The following is a 17056-nucleotide window of genomic DNA, read 5'->3' on the forward strand; positions in this document are numbered from 1 at the left end:
TTCCTTACAAGGTTTCTCTTCTCTTCTGTTTTCTCTCTTTTTGGATTTGCTGTTTAAACTGAGATAGCTCTTAATAGAGTTTTTGTAGAAGATCTGGAATGCATAAAGAACAAAACTCACTGCTGTGGATGTCTTTCTCTATGCTATGAATGTGTGTTGCTCTGATTGGTTGATAAATAAAATGCTGATTGTCCAGTAGCCAGGCAGGAAGTATAGGCAGAATAAGCAGAGAGGAGAATTCTTGGAATAGGAGGGCTGAGTCAGGATGCTGCCAGCTGCTTCATGAGAAGCAAGATGTAAAGATACAGGTAAGCCACGAGTCATGTGGCAAAGTATAGATTTATAGAAATGGATTAATTTAAGATGTAAGATCTAGTTAGTGAAAAGCCTGAGCCAATAGCCATACAGTTCATAATTAATATAAGCCTCTGTGCGTTCATTTGGGTCTGAGCAGCTGTGGGACCACAAGGACACAGGAGCTGGGTGGGCACAGGAATACTTTCAGTTACAACTCACTAAGTCCCAGTGTTGTATATCAAAGCTGACTATAAACTCTAAACTTCAAAAATGATTTGCATACTTCCTGTCATGTTATAGAGTCTTTCTAATAGTTTTATAGTATAAGTTTGGTGGAAATCTTTTAAGTGTTTGCTAAGTTAGATATATGCTAATAGATCTATAGAATTTCTTAAAGACATGTACGAATAAGCTTGTAATAAGTGCTCTTTCCATCTCTGGCCACCATAGGGAGAGGACCCACTGCCATGGCTGCGCATCTGCAATGGATGATCATTCGGAATTGCTCCAGTTTCCTAATCAAGAGGAATAAGCAGATGTACGGCACTGAACCCAATATCTGAAGGCCCACAACTCCTTCCCCTACAATGGGCTGATTCACCACAAGATTGTGGGAGTGGAGCCCATGGCTGATGGCAAAGGGGTTGTGGTGGTCATGAAACACAGATCGGGTCAGTGAAAACCAGCCACTTCTTATGTGAGGACCACTATCAACAAGAATGCATGGGCCACCCTCAGCAGAATCAGGCACGTGATCTGAAAGAACAAGAATCCGCGGATCTGCAAATGGTGGCCATCCACAGGGCCAGTGCCATCTTGTGAAGCCAGAAGACTATGGTGGTGAAGAGTAAGCAGACCCATCCCTCCAAGAGCTCCTGAATGAAGAGTCCACTGACTTTTTTAAAGCTTGAAATAAGTAAAGAAATATATAAGTATATTTGCTATTCTGTCTTGTTAGAAAATGTTAAATCTTTTCTAAGTGTTAAGAGATTTATATAAGAAGTAAATATATAAATATATTTGCTAAGGTAGTCCTATAGAGTTTCTTTAAGAATATTAGCTTGTAAGAAGAAGTATAAATAAGTATATGTTGATATGTTATATGTGAGTGTGTAAAAAAGTGTAAAAGTTGAATATGAGTCTATGCTTAATGTATGCGATGAAGGAACCTGAGACATAGAAGGAAATGTCCTAGCAGACTGCAAGCTAGTAGTCTGAGTGGTTTCAAAAGCTCCCGAAGCTGCTAAGAAGATAAGAATGGCAGATGTCAGGACCAGTAGAACAACCACAGACAGGTATCCACAACTGAGACCCATTGGAAAAACCAATGCAACACAGAAAATCCCAAGCTTGCGCAAAATTGGTGCAGGTTAAAATGTTACTGTAACTAAAAATATCTCTGACTTGAGAATGAAATTTGCAGAGATGCTTCTTTGAACTAAAATTGTTACCTGCAAAAAAAGGTTTTGGTTGTAAAATGTTTTTTTCATATTTGGAAGTAAAAGTCTATGACCAGAATTTATTTTTTGGAACTTTTTGAACTTAAAAAAAGAGATAAAACTACAAAAAGGTTTTGGTTATGGATTTCTTCATATTTGGAAGGCTAGTGCCAGAATTTATTATTTGAATCTTGGGTCTTAAGAAATGAAATGGACAATAAGGATTTTATTCAATGGGACCATTTTGAATTTACTTATGGTGATGACCTAGGAACTGTTTTAGAAAATTTTTGTGTTAAAAATGGAGCTGTTTAAATGAATTTTATTGTTTCTACCTAGGCTCAAGTTGCAGTTTTGTGTATGCATATATGCCTTATTAACTGGTGATTCATGAATTGCTCTATGTTAAAAATGGAACTGTTTTATGGAACTGTTTATGTAGAAATGGAATTACTTATGGAACTGGTATGCTAACTAGGGTTGAGATTTTGTTTAAAAATTTTATAAAGAATCCCGCCCAGGAGCTCCCATCTGGACAAGAGGTGAGTGCCTGGACTCATACCCAGAAAGGCCTGCCCCTAGGTCCCATCCCTGGGCACCATCCATTCTGGGGGAAGGCCTGCCCAACTTGGCAGCAGGTTCTGGCCAATGGATAGGACCCCCACTATCACCCCCATCAGGAAGGTTCCCCTTCTCCAAGACACCCGGCAGACCCTGCAATCTCCACACCCTGCCCCCATGCCCATTCACCCAAGACCCAAGTCACTGCCTGAGACTCAGAGACCACCCCCCAGCTCCCATCCAGCCCAGAACTTCTTTCTGAACTAGAGAGAGGCTTCCTGAATCTGTCAGCTCTGTCTGCACCAAGAGCACTGATAAGACCAAGACTGAATCCACAAGGAGATGGGCAGATGTCAAGGCGTAAGGACATACAGAAAAATGAAGCGCCCCTCCTCCAACAGCTAGATCTGAACATCACAAAATGGAAGAAGCAGAAGAAAGCAACCTTTTGAATAGGCTACAGGCTTATAAAGAAGAAGTCAAAAATGAAATTGAGGAAAAGACAAACAAAATTAGAGGAAAGGACAAATAAAGCAGAAGAAAACAATAAACCCCTGAAAGAAAGTCATGAAAAAGCAATGAAACAGATGAAGGAAATGGTCCAAGACCTGAAAAGAGAAATAGAAAAAATGAAGAAGACACAAACAGAGGGAATGCTGGAAACAGAAAATCTGAATAAATGAACAGGAACTTCAGATTCAAGTATAACCAACAGAATGCAAGAGATGGAAGAGAGGATCTCTGGCGTTGAAGATACAGTAGAAGAAACAGATTCATCAGTCAAAGAAAACACTAAAGCCAACATAGTTGTGACCCAAAATGTCCAGGAAATTTGAGACACCGTGAAAAGATAGAGGAAGGAGAAGAATACCAACTCAAAGGCACAGAAAATATATTCAACAAGATCATGGAAGAAAACTTTCCCAACTTAAAGAAGGAAATGCCTATGAAGATACAAGGAGCCTATAGAACACCAAACAGACTAGACCCCCTAAAAAAGTCCCCTCACCACATAATTAATTAAACAACTATACATACAGAATAAAGAAAGAATATTAAGACCAGCAAAGGAAAAAGGCCAAGTGACTTATAAAGGCAAACCCATCAGAATAACACCCGATTTCTCAATGGAGACCTTGAAAGCCAGAAGGACCAGGACAGATGTAATGCAGATACTAAGAGACCTAGATTAATATACCCAGCAAAACTTTCAATCATCATAGACGGAGTGAACAAAACATTCCAAGACAAAGCCAGGTTTAAACAATACTTATCCACAAACCAAGCCCTACAAAAAGCACTAGAAGGAAAATTCCAACCTAAGGAAGTCAGATACAACCTCAAAAACACAAGCAATAGATAATGCCACAGCAGTAAACCCCAAAGAAGAGAAGTACACACACACTACCACCAAAAAATAACAGGAATGAACAATCAATGGTCATTAATATCCCTTAATATCAATGGACTTGATTCACCAATAAAAAGACACAGGCTTACAGAATGGATAAGAAAGCAGGACCCATCTTTCTGCTGCATACAAGAAACATATATCAAATTCAAAGATAGACACTACCTAAGAATAAAAGGCTGGGAAAAGACTTTCCAACCAAATGGTCTTAAGAAGTAAGCAGGTGTAGCCATTCTAATATCCAGCAAAATAGACTTCAAACTAAAATCAATCAAAAGAGATCAAGAAGGGCATTACATATTCATCACAGGAAAGATCCACCAAGATGAAGCTTCAATTCTGAACATTTATGCCCCAAACACAAGAGCACCCACATATGTAAAACAAACATAACTAAAGCTTAAAGCACATATAAAAACCCAGACATTAATAGAGGGAGACCTCAACACCCCACTTTCGACACTGGACAGATCAGCCAAATGGAAACTTAACAGAGAAATAAAGAACTTAACTGATGTTATGACTCAAATGGACTTAATCAATATCTACAGAACATTCCATCCTAACAAAAAAGAATATACCTTCTCAGCTCCCCATGGACCTTCTCTAAAATGGACCACATACTTAGCCACAAAGCAAATCTCAACAGATACAAAACAATTGGAATAACCTCCTGTGTTCTATCAGACCACCATGGTTTAAAGTTAGATTTCAACAACAGCAAAAACTCACATAGAAACCCTGTCTTGAAAAACCAAAAAACAAACAAACAAACACAACCCCCAAAACTACAGAAAACCTACAATCTCATGGAAACTGAATAATGTTCAACTGAATAACCAATGGGTTAAGGAAGAAAGAAAGAAAGAAATTAAAGACTTCCTAGAGATCAATGAAAATGAAGACACCACATACCCAAACTTATGGGACACTATAAAAGCAGTGCTAAGAGGGAAATTCATAGCACTAAATGCCCACATAAAGAAGATGGAGAAATCTCACACTAGTGACTTAACAGCACACCTGAAAGCTCTAGAACAAGAAGAAGTAAAATCTCCCAGGAAGAATAGATGCCAGGAAATTATCAAATTGAGGGCTGAAATCAATAAAATAAAAACAAAGAGAACAATACAAAAAAATTAATGAAACACAGAGTTGGTTCTTTGAGAAAATCAACAATATAGACAAGCCCTTATGCAAACTAACCAAAAGACAGAGAGAGAGAGAGAGAGAGAGAGAGAGAGAGAGAGAGAGAGAGAGAGAATCTAAATTAACAAAACCAGAAATGAAAAGGGGGACATAACAACAGACATTGAGGAAATCCAGAAAATCATCAGGTCATACTTCAAAAACCTCTACTCGACAAAACTGGAAAATCTAAAATAAATGGATAATTTTCTGAATAGGTACCACATACCTAAGTTAAATCAAGACCAGATAAACCATTTAAATAGTCCAATAGCCCCTAAGGAAATAGAATCAGTCATTAAAAGACTCCCAAGCAAAAAAAGCCCAGGACCAGGTGGTTTCAGTGCAGAATTCTACCAGATCTTCAAAAAGAGTCAATACTAAAACTCTTTAAATTGTTGAACACAATAGAAACAGAAGGAACATTAACAAACTCCTTTTATGAGGCTACAATTACCCTGATTCCTAAAGCAAACAAAGATGCAACAAAGAAAGAGAACTACAGACAGATGTCCCTCATGAACATTGATGCAAAAATACTCAATAAAATACAGGCAAACAGACTCCAAGAACACATCAAAACAATTATCCACCATGATCAAGTAGGCTTCATCCCAGGGATGCAAGGGTGGTTCAACATACGAAAGTCCATCAATGTAATACACCATATAAACAAACTGAAAGAAAAAAAACACATGATCATCTCACTAGATGCAGAAAAGGCATCTGACAAAATCCAACACCCCTTCATGATAAAGATCTTGGAGCTATCAGGAATACAGGGAACATACCTAAGCATAATAAAGGCAATTTATAGCAAGCCAACAGCCAACATCAAATTAAATGGAGAGAAACTCAAAGTTAAGGGGATACAAATTGGAAAAGAAGAAGTCAAGCTTTCCCTATTTGCAGATGACATGATGGTATACTTGAGTGACCCCAAAGATTCAACCAAGGAACTGATACAGCTTATAAACACCTTCAGCAACATAGCAGGATACAACATCAACTCAAAAAAATCAGTAGCCCTCCTATATACAATTGACAAATAGGCTGAGAGAGAAATTAGAGATACATCACCCTTTTCAATAGCCACACATGATATAAAATACCTTGGGGTAACACTAACTAAGCAAGTGAAGGACCTATGTGACAAGAACTTTAAGTCCCTGAAAAAAGAAATTGAAGAAGATGTCAGAAAATTGAAAGATCTCCCATGCTCATGGATAGGCAGGATTAACATAGTAAAAATGGCAATCTTACCAAAAGCAATCTACAGATTCAATGCAATCCCCATCAAAATAACAACACAATTCTTCACAGACCTGGAAAGAATAATACTCAACTTCATATGGAAAAACAAAAAACCCAGGATAGCCAAAAGAATCCTGTACAACAAAACAACCTCTGGAGGAACCACAATCCTGGACCTCAAGTTCTACTATAGAGCTACAGTAATAAAAAACAGCTTGGTACTGGCATAAAAACTGACATGTGGACCAATGGAATCGAATTGAAGACCCTGACATTAATCTCCACACCTATGAATATATAATTTTTGACAAAGAAGCCAAAGTTGTACAATGGAAAAAAGAAAGCATCTTCAACAAATGGTGCTGGCATAACTGGACATCAACGTGTAGAAGGCTGCAAATAGATCCATATCTGTCACTGTGCACAAAACTTAAGTCCAAGCGGATCAAAGACATCAACATAAAGCCAGCTACTCTGAACCTGCTAGAAGAGAAAGTAGGAAGTAGTCTTGAATGCATTGGCATAGGAGATCCCTTCCTAAATACAACACCAGTAGCACAGACACTGAGAGAAACAATCAATCAATGGGTCTTCTTGAAATTGAGAAGCTTTTGTATAGCAAAGGATAGGGTCAACAAGACAAAATGACAGCCTACAGAATGCGAAAAGGTCTTCACCAACCCCACATCTGACAAAGGGCTGATATCCAGAATATATAAAGAAATCAAGAAATTAGACATCAAAACACCCAACAGGCCAATTAAGACATGGGCTATAGAACTAAACAGATAATTCTCAACAGAGGAAGCTCAAATGGCTGAAAGACATTTAAGGAATTGCTCAACATCCCTAATCATCAGGGAAATGAAAATCAAAACGACTCTGAGATACCATCTTACACCTGTCAAAATGGCTAAGATCAAAAACACTGAAGACAGCTTATGCTGGAGAGGATATGGAGCTAGGGAAACTCTCCTCCACTGCTGGTGGGAATGCAAGCTTATACAACCACTTTGGAAATCAATATGGCATTTTCTTAGAAAATTGGGAATCAATCTCCCCCAAGATCCAGCTATACCACTCTTGGGCATATACCCAAGGAATGCTCAATCATACCACAAGAGCACTTGCTCAGCTATGTTCATATCAGCATTGTTTGTAGTAGCCAAAACCTGGAAACAACCTAGATGCCCTTCAACTGAAGAATGGATAAAGAAAATGTGGTACATATACACAATGGAGTACTACTCAGCAGATAAAAACAATGACATCATAAGGTTTGCAGGCAAATGGATGGATCTAGAAAAAATCATCCTGAGTGAGGTAACCCAGACTCAGAAAGACAAACATGGTATGTACTCACTCATAGGAGGATACTAGTTGTAAAACAAAGATGGACTCATAACTCCAGGGAGACTACCTAGAAAACAGGACCCTAAGAAAGACACAGGGATCGCCTAATGACAGAAAAATGGATGAGATCTACACAAACAACCTGGATGTGAGGGGGGTAACAAAGGGCAAGTTTCAATAGAAAGAGAGCTTAGGGGAGCGGGAGATCCCAGCTGGATAAAGAACAGAGAGGGAGAACAAGAAATAAGAGACCATGATAAATGAAGACCACATGAGAATAGGAAGAAGCAAAGTGCTAGAGAGGTCCACACAAATCCACAAAGATACCTCCACAATAGACTACTGGCAATGGGTGAGAGAAAGGCCGAACTGACCTACTCTGGTGATAGGATGGCCAAGCACCCTAATTTTCATGCTAGAAATCTTATCCAATGACAGAGGGAACCAGATGTAGAGATCCATGGCCAGGCCCCAGGTAGAGCTCCAGGAGTCCAATTGGTGAGAAAGAGGAGGGTTTGCATGAGCAAGAATTGTTAAGACCAAGATTGGAAAAAGTACAGGAACAAATAGCCAAATCAATGGAAACACATAAACTATGAACCAAGAGCTAAGGAGCCCCCAACTGGATCAGGCCCTCTGGATAAGAGAGACAGTTGATTAGCTTGAAATGTTTGGGAGGCATCCAGTCAGTGGGACCAGGGCCTGTCCTCAGTGCATGAGCTGACTGTTTGGAAACTGGGTCTTATGCAGGGACACTTTGCTCAGCCTGGGAGGAGGGGATTGGACCTGCCTGGACTGAATCTACCAGGTTGAACTCAATCCCTAGGGGAGTCTTTGTCCTGAAGGAGATGGGAATGGGGGGGGGGGCACGAGGGGGAGGACAAGGGAATCAGTGGCTGATATGTAAAATTAAACTAAATTATAAAATAAAAAAATATATAAAAATTATAAAGAAAAGTGAGAAGTAATATTCCTTAGTCTATTTAATTTAAAAAATTTTATTTGAGTGGATTAATGCCATGTTTTGTTAGTAAAAAATACAAATGGGTATACTAAGAGATTACTTTAAAGTGTAAAAAGTTTTATTAAAATACTGCTTTTGGAGGAATTATAATTGTATAAGTTTGGGTTTTTCCTAACTAGGTTCAAGATTTTGTTTTAAAAAATTTATAAAGAAAAGGAGGAGTTATGAGTGAATTAAGGTTAAATGTATGTTTGCAGAAATTATGTTAACCTATTGATATTAATGCACCCTGGTTTTGTGAAGTTAAGGAAATATTTAAATTTGATGTGAAAACATCAGAAGTTTTTCTTATGTTCTGTTAGCATGAAATTCAAATTGTTCTAATAAGAGTATAAGTTGTAAGACTGAGGAAATTGTAACTACATATAGCACTATTTATGTTAATTCAAATGGTTCTGTTAAGAGTTTGTTTTGAGATGTAAGATTGAGAGAACTGTAACTATGTATAGTGATATTTATGTTAACCTTTAATGATAATGATAAAGCTAAGGGATTCTTTAAGTTTGCAATTACATTAAGAGTTTTTGGTTTAGAAAGGGCTGGTTGCAGCTAAAGACCACTGTAGTCACCTTTGACCCAATCCAAAAAAGAAATGCCATCTTTATATCCTCTACTTCCATACTGGGAGGTGTGACAGCTATGGAGATTGCTGTAAGCTCTTAATGAGGACTTATTTTTTATATATTAAGAAAGGGGGACCTGTGGGAGCCCGTTTTTCAGGTTTCCTAATGGCTTTACCCAACAGGTCTGCATAGAAAGGATGATTGGACCTCAGGCCTGAGTGCAGGTGTCTGAGATGGTCTGCACTTGACTGTGCTGGAGGGATGTCTTTTGCAACAGCTCTTGGCATTTCTATAAATACTCTAGTGCACAGAAAGTCAGGGCCTGATGAAATAAATTCCAGGCCCTCTGGAAGCTATCCTGTATTTTCTGTTTATCTCCACACTCTAAATCCTTCTATCTAATATCTCCTACTGCTACTCCTCAAGAGTACTCTGAGGAAATGTGGGGGTGGTAGGTAGCCTCCCCACAATAGTCCACACTGTTGTGAAGCTCCCTCAGATTCTTCTGCCCCTGTCTTTAGACTGCCAGGATCTTATAAGCATGGGCCATCATGCTTGACAAGGGAAGAATATTATCAATAACAAAGTTAAATCTTCCCTTACTTTACACTGATAAGTAAAGAGTTATAACAGAGGGAGGTTATAATGTTTTTCATGATTCTCAAATATTCATAATTTTTAAATTATATGTATGTGTCTCTGTGTGGGTATGTATACACAAAGATTCAAATTTATTTATTTATTTCAGCACTCAAACTAGAACTAGACATGATCCACGGTGGTTGTCCTCATCCCAGCTTCCTTTGTAGCTAGAATTACAGTCATGCTTTGGTAAAACCTTGCAGGTACCATTTAGAATGGCTCAGTAGTGGTCTTATTTTCTAGTATAGGCTAAATTGTTATTTTATGCTTTGATTTTCTAATGTAGGTTAAATTCAGTTATAAGAAATACATGATTATAACATTCTCATGTTCCCTCTTCAAATATTCTCCTTTTGTGAATAGTATGTGATTTAGCATAATGGTAACTAATGAAAATTTTGGAACTGTTTCATGAATAGTAAACATTTCATGCATACCTGTTGGCCAAATGTCAGAACAGTGAATTGGATCAGAGACAAATGTTTAGTAACAGTGGTAGGGTCCATTTATTAGAAAAGGAACAAGGCACTTGGAAGTGAAAAAGTGGGAAAGGAAGTTCAAAAGCTCCTGACCACCTGAGTTTTCATTTGATGCCCTCCTTTTTTTCCATTTTTGTGTGCGCGCGCGCGCATGTGTGTGTGTGTGTGTGTGTGTGTGTGTGTGTGTGTGTGTGTGTGTATGAGAGAGAGAGAGAGAGAGAGAGAGAGAGATGGTTGCATTGCGTAGGTGTGTGAGCACCCTGTAGGCTAGAGGTTGACTTCAAGTGTTTTTCTCAGTTACTCTCCACATTTTATACCAAGACATGATCTCATTTGAACCCAGAGTTCACAGATTCAGCTAGTCTAGCTTGCCAGTGTTCTTATGGGATCCCTGTCTATACCTCCCCAGTGCTGGCATTATATGTTGGCTGTCATAGCCTTCTAGCATTTACATGGGCCTCAAGGATGCTTTGCACATGAAGTCCTTTTCCCATTAAGCCATTGCCCTAGCTCCTGATCTTTTATAAATTATTTATAACCACCCACTTTCTCTCCTATACCCTCAGTTTCTCTTGTACATACTCTGTTTGTTACATGTAGCTGAGGTAGGGAAAGTCTAGCTTAGTTTTGTTTTTGTTTTTGTTTTTTTTTTGTTTTTTTTTTTGAGACAAAGTCTGTTGTAATTCAAGCTGGCTTCAAACTCACTGTCTTGGTCACCACTATAGGAGGAAGTTTCCTTCCTGCCTTCCTGTTACCAAATATCTGCTTTCCAAATAATTTTCTTGGAGTCTTAATATTACTTATAAATGCTCTGCTGGTAGCTCAGATTTATTACTACCTAGCTCTTACACATAAATTAACCCAGAATTCTTATCTATATTAGCCATGTGGCTTGGTACCTTTTCTCAATACAACATTCTCATCTTCCTTTTTCTGCGTTTGGCTGGTGACTCCTTACTCTACTGTTCCTCTTCCCAGAATTCTCCTAGTCTGGTTGCCCCACCCATACTTCCTGCCTGGCTACTGTCCATTCAGTGTTTTATTAAATCAATTCAATTGACAAACTTTACAGTGTACAATTCCACAGCATTTCCCCTTTTTTTTCTAATTATAAAGGAAGGCTTTAAACTTAATATTGTAAAATAAAAACAGTTATTAAATAAGAATTACAGTAACTATGCAATCCATTTTCATTTGACAAAATTAGAGAAAATACTTATCTATCTTATATTGGTGAGTCTAAAGTTTTATACCTAATTTACTTTTTATTGTAACTAAGGAAAACTCTAATTATAGCTATTTAGTCTTCAGCTCCATCAAAGACCCCAGAATGATGTAATGTTGCCTAGTGACAGGGACATCAGGCTGCCTGGACAGTCACCCAAAGTTCCTTTGCAATGTTGGGGATCCATCTTTGGCCTACAGACTTAGCATATCTGACAGAATTATCTGTGGAGCAGAATTTTTGAAGGACTCTCCCACCTTTATCAAAGTTCTGCAGTCATTTGCTTTTGTGTCCTGCTTGTCCAGTTTGTACAGCATACTGTCTAGAGTTGAGGCAAAGACACTTTCTTTGCCCACATGGCTAGCTTTTGCCATAATATAAACAAATCCCATATGGAGTTTCTTTGATGCCTATCATCCTCTTTGAAGTAATTGGCGCTGCCAGAAGCAGATGCATCTCACTGTTGAGAAAAATCTAAGTTCTTAAAGCATTTTAAATGCCATATTCTATAGGTCTTTGAAGTGTTTAAAGATTGCCTATCTGAAATATATCTCTGTATGACACTGAAAACATAACTAACATGAGTATTAGTTTGCTATTATAGATGACTATTAATCAGTATTTTTAATTATATGTTACATTTTCAAATGAGTGGCATAAACGTAATACCCTAAACAAGAGCATAAATATACATACAACATAACAAAATTAACTTTAAATTTGTAACAATAAACTAAAATCCATACTGATGTAAAATATATAAAATTAACTGTTGTTTTTTGTATAAAAGTAGATTTAATAATCTACCCTTTTCCCCCATCATTTCTATATCATATCCTCCTTCCTTCTTTTAGAAAGAGATTGACTATGACCAGTAGCAATTTGTAACCAAACTCTCTAAACAAAGACAAATATACATGATCCATTTTTTTGGGCGGGTATGGGTGTAATTTTTTAGGCTACTTCTGCTAATTATGGGAGCTGTTAATCTTATGGGAACCCTGAGAAAATTTAGAATTATGGTCAAGTCCTGACTATAGTAGTCTGTGAGGCTGGATTGTCTCAGCCAGCAGCCTTGAAGCTTTTCTGGATTCAGAACTCAGAGGAAACTGCAACAGAGGAACTCTTAAATGTTGGATCATCTGGGCCATCTGTTCCCACTGGAGCTATTTCAAGGGGCCTTCTTTAATCAAATTTGATTTTTCTTAACACAGAATGAATCCACAGCCTCTCATTTCCTGTATAAATAAAAGCAGAACCTCTTTCCCAAAATAATGAATCTTTTGACTTAAGTTTGACATCAAAGCATTTGCAAAATGTATATGTTGGATTAATACAGCAACTTATAATCAAATATCCCTTAGAAGCAGTTGCTCCTTCCTTAGCTGTCAAACAATTCAAAGATAACACAATAACATACAACATCCAGACTACCTCTGTATTTTCCATCTTTTTGTGGCTTTATATATATATATATATATATATATATATATATATATATATATTACTTTACTCTTTCTCAAGGACTTTATTATTTTAAAACTATATATTTATTTTTTATGACTATCTGTACCTTACCTTTACTCTCCCAAGCCTATGCATATTTTTAAACACATTGTAAATTGTTTAGAGTTTTTTTTTTTAAAAAAATCTGTCTTTACTGCATATCTCTATCTTTTTCTGACCATATGAGCATTTAATCTCCTAAGCAGGCATGACTAGGATTAAAGCTGCGGTTTTGGTGTCTGCCACTGTCCCAAATCTTGGTTCCTTGAGAAGCTAGTCTCATGGTGGAGGTGCATTTACCACCACTCTGAAAGCCATGTTTAGTGCTCTAACTCTGAGAAGTCTTTTGATCCATGCTGCCACTGATTAGTGTGCCACCAACTGCTCATAAACTCCATTTAAGTGTTTGATAGCAGGGCTTCTTAGAAGAACCATGCAGTTTTTTGCCATTAATGCTGAGTCAGGAAGCCATCTTTTGAAGGAGCCATGCCTCTGTTTACTGCCAGCAAACAGAGCCTACCAGAGAAAAGATAATTATCAAGAAGCTGTATTTGACTCCATTTTTGTGTTAATTTTTTTTTAAGCTTTCTCAGGTTTTATGTAGAAATTCTTGCCAAATGTTTATGTGCCACATGCAGGTGGAAGTTTCTTTCCTGCCTGTCTGTTACCAAATACCCAGCAGCTGCTTCACAATTAATTGACTCAGAGGCTTAATATTATTTATAAATGCTCAGGCTTCTTATTAATAACTAGCTCTTACACTTAAATTAACCCATAATTCTTATCTAAGTTTAGCCACGTGACTTGGTACCTTTTCTCAATAAGACATTCTCATCTTGCTTCCTCTATGTCTCGTTGGCAACTCCTGACTCTGCTTTTCCTTTTCCCAGAATTCTCCTAGTCTAGCTGCCCTACCCATACTTACTACCTGGCTACTGGCCAATCAGCATTTTATTAAACCAATCTGAGTGATAAGTCTTTACAGTGTATAAGAGCATTATCTGACAGCACAACATTTCCACAGCAACTTTTATCAAAGAAAGTATTTATTTGGGGGGGCTTGCTTACAGTTTTTAGAGGTTTAGTTCATCTTTATGGTGGCATGGCAGTACACAGGGAGCTATGGTGCTAGAGAAGTGTTTGAGAGTTCTACATTAGGATACACAGCAGGAAGAGCGAGGCATTGGACCTGGTTCAGGGTTTTGAAACCTCATAACTCCTCTATCAAAGCCACACCTCCTAATCCTTGTCAAGTAATTCCACTTCCTGATGACTAATCATTCAAACATATAATCCTATGGGGACCACTTTTATTCAAACCACCATGTTCAGTTATGTAGCTGAAATTGATCTTGAATTCCTGATCCTCTTACCTTCACCTCCTAAGTGCTGGCATAACAGGGATACCCAACCACACTGTGTTCATGCTATGCTGAATATTGAACCTAAGGCTTTGTGAATGCTAGGGAAGCACCCAACTGAGCTACAGCTGAATCACCAGCTCTTGACTTTTATATGTCAGTCTTTTTTTAATTTTATTTTTAGATATTTTTATTATTTTATGAGTGTTTTGCTTGAAAATATGCCTGTGCACCTCATGTGTGTATGCCTGGTGGATAAGAAGGTGGTGAGCCTCCATGTGGATGCTGGGAATTAACCTGGGCCATTTGTAACAACTCCTCTTACATGTAAATCTTGAAACCTCTCTCTGTACATCCCTCTTCTCCTGCCACATTGTTAATGTATCATGCTTGACAAAGGTAGAATTGATAGAAAAATTTTCATAGACTCTTTGGAGTGTTTTCAGAACTACATAGTTAAGGTAAAATCTCTATGAAGTGGCCCTACATCAGACTATCTGTCGTTTACTTTTTTGTTGTTTTATTTGCCACTTCTTTTTCTAGTACTGGATGGCCTGGAACTCATTGTGTAGATCAGGGTAGCCTCCAAATCAGAGATACCTGCCTCTGCCTCTTGAGTGCTGGGACCAAAGACATGCCCAGCTACTCTTTTGCTTTTAAGGAATTGGAAATTGGGCATTTGGGAAGGCCTACAAACTCCACTTAGTAGGGCAGAGTGATTCCATGAGGTCCAGGCAAATCTTGGGTATGGCCAATTTAGGCCATTTTAGGCAACAGTGATAGTTAATGTCTAAACAAAGCAGCAAAAACAAAAAGACAAAAAGGGAGATACCTTCAAGTCTGGCCTTTCTCAATTTTGAATTCAGATTAATTTATTTCATTGCACAACATTATAATTACAGTTCTTAGGGATAGGATTGTGACTCTTACATTTATTTACTTATTTAGTGTGTTTGTATGGTGTGTGTGTGTGTGTGTGTATGTGTGTGTGTATGTGTGTGTGTGTGTGTGTGTGTGTGTGTGTGTGTGTGTATGTGTGAGTGTTTTATAATAAGTATGTGAAGACCAGAGGACAGCTAGCAGGAATTGGTTTTTTCCTTCAAACATGTGGAACCTGGGAATCAAACTCAAGTAAAGGCTTCATGGAAAAAAAAGTGCTTTTACCTGCTGAGTTGGTGTTCACAAGGAAACAGTTTCACTGAAATAAATTGTAATATCACAGAGATTAATTACAGTTTTTTGCCTTTGGGGATAGAATTCATGCATAGAATTTTAAACTGTTTGGTTCACTGTTGATAGTAGATCATGCAGCCATCACTGCTCTGATTCTAAAACATTCTGTCATGCCTTCAGACTCCTGTAGAGTTAATTTAAAAATTTTAATTTTCTGATGCTTAAAATTTAATTTCTGTAGACATTTATCAAGAGCTTATTATACAATAATTGAAGTACTGGGTACTGTGAGATGCTTGAACACTTTTAGGTTAGAGTATTTCCATAACTCTAGCCTCTTTCGCTTTAAAGTATTTTTTGATGTTTGTTTGATTTTGTTTTCTTTTTGTTGTTTTTTTTCTTTGGTTTTGGTTTTGGTTTTTTAAGACAGGGTTCCTCTGTGAACCTCTGTAGATCAGGCCTGCCTCTGCATCCAGAGTGCTGAGGTTTTGTTTTCTTTTTTAGACAAGGTCTCCATAGTTCAGGCCATCTGGAACCCACAATCCTCCTGACTGAGTCTTTGAAGTTCTGGGTTTATGGTCACTTGCCACCAAGCCCAGCTTCATTTACCTGAAGTAATTTTATTCTGTTGGCAGCAGAAATAAAACAGCAGTGTCATTTTTTTCTCCAACTCTGGCACACAAGCTTCAGGCAATTCTTTAAAAAAAAAAAAAAAAATGTTTGTACATGTCCACAGATGACCTTGAAATTTCTACAAGCATCAATTAATAGGCTGCAGTTATAGTTACATTGAGTCAGTAAATTTGCAAATGTGGACTCAAGATGTTCTAGATCAAGTCTAGTTTTAAATTTTTCGTAAGAGGCCAAAGGTGATGTGCAATCCTGTAACCCAGGCACTCAGTAGGCAGAGACAGGAGGGTTACGAGGTTAATGTCAGCTTGGGCTATATAGGGAACTGTCTCAAAAAAACTAAAACAACAACCTTAGCTTGTTTTAAGAGTTTCTTACATAGTTTCAAAGATTCTGGTCATCTTATGGAATTTATTTGGAAAAGAATGTCAATAACTTCATTTCAGTATACTGATTTTTTTTTTTTTTTTGAGACAGAGGTCTGTATTCTAGGCTGACTTCAAGTTGTCATGTAGCTGAAGATAAAAGTTTGATCCACCTGCCTCTACCTCTCAAGGTTTGGGTTACAGGATATGCTATGAAGCCTGATTTTTACGTGGTGTGGCAATAAAACACAGGGCCTCACATATGCCATGTGAGCATTCTACCCACTGTGCTACCTCCCTAACCAGCTTGTTTCTTTGTCTTCATTTATTTAATATATAAAGGCAAACTAACCTTATAAGAGATTTTCTGCATAGTTGCCCTTCTTTTGAACTTTTAACTCACATGTTTCTCTGCTCAACACAGCCCAGGCAGGAGCCCAATTAAACTTTTTTAATTCCTTAAAAAAGTTTTTTAAAAGATTTTTTTTTTTTAGTATTTGTGAGTACCTATGTGTATATATGTATACCATATGTATGCAGTGCCTGTGGCCATATGAATGATGTCGCTTCTTTAAGGGCAATAAG

At 37.7% G+C, this 17056-nt stretch overlaps 1 pseudogene; it reads left to right on the top strand.

Moving 5' to 3' along the window:
* Positions 1-764: 764 nt before the first annotated feature.
* LOC114708994 lies at positions 765-1242 on the top strand (annotated as a pseudogene).
* Positions 1243-17056: the final 15814 nt, after the last annotated feature.

This window comes from Peromyscus leucopus, chromosome 1 (genome assembly GCF_004664715.2).
Source record: "Peromyscus leucopus breed LL Stock chromosome 1, UCI_PerLeu_2.1, whole genome shotgun sequence".
Classification (NCBI taxonomy): Eukaryota; Metazoa; Chordata; class Mammalia; order Rodentia; family Cricetidae; genus Peromyscus; species Peromyscus leucopus.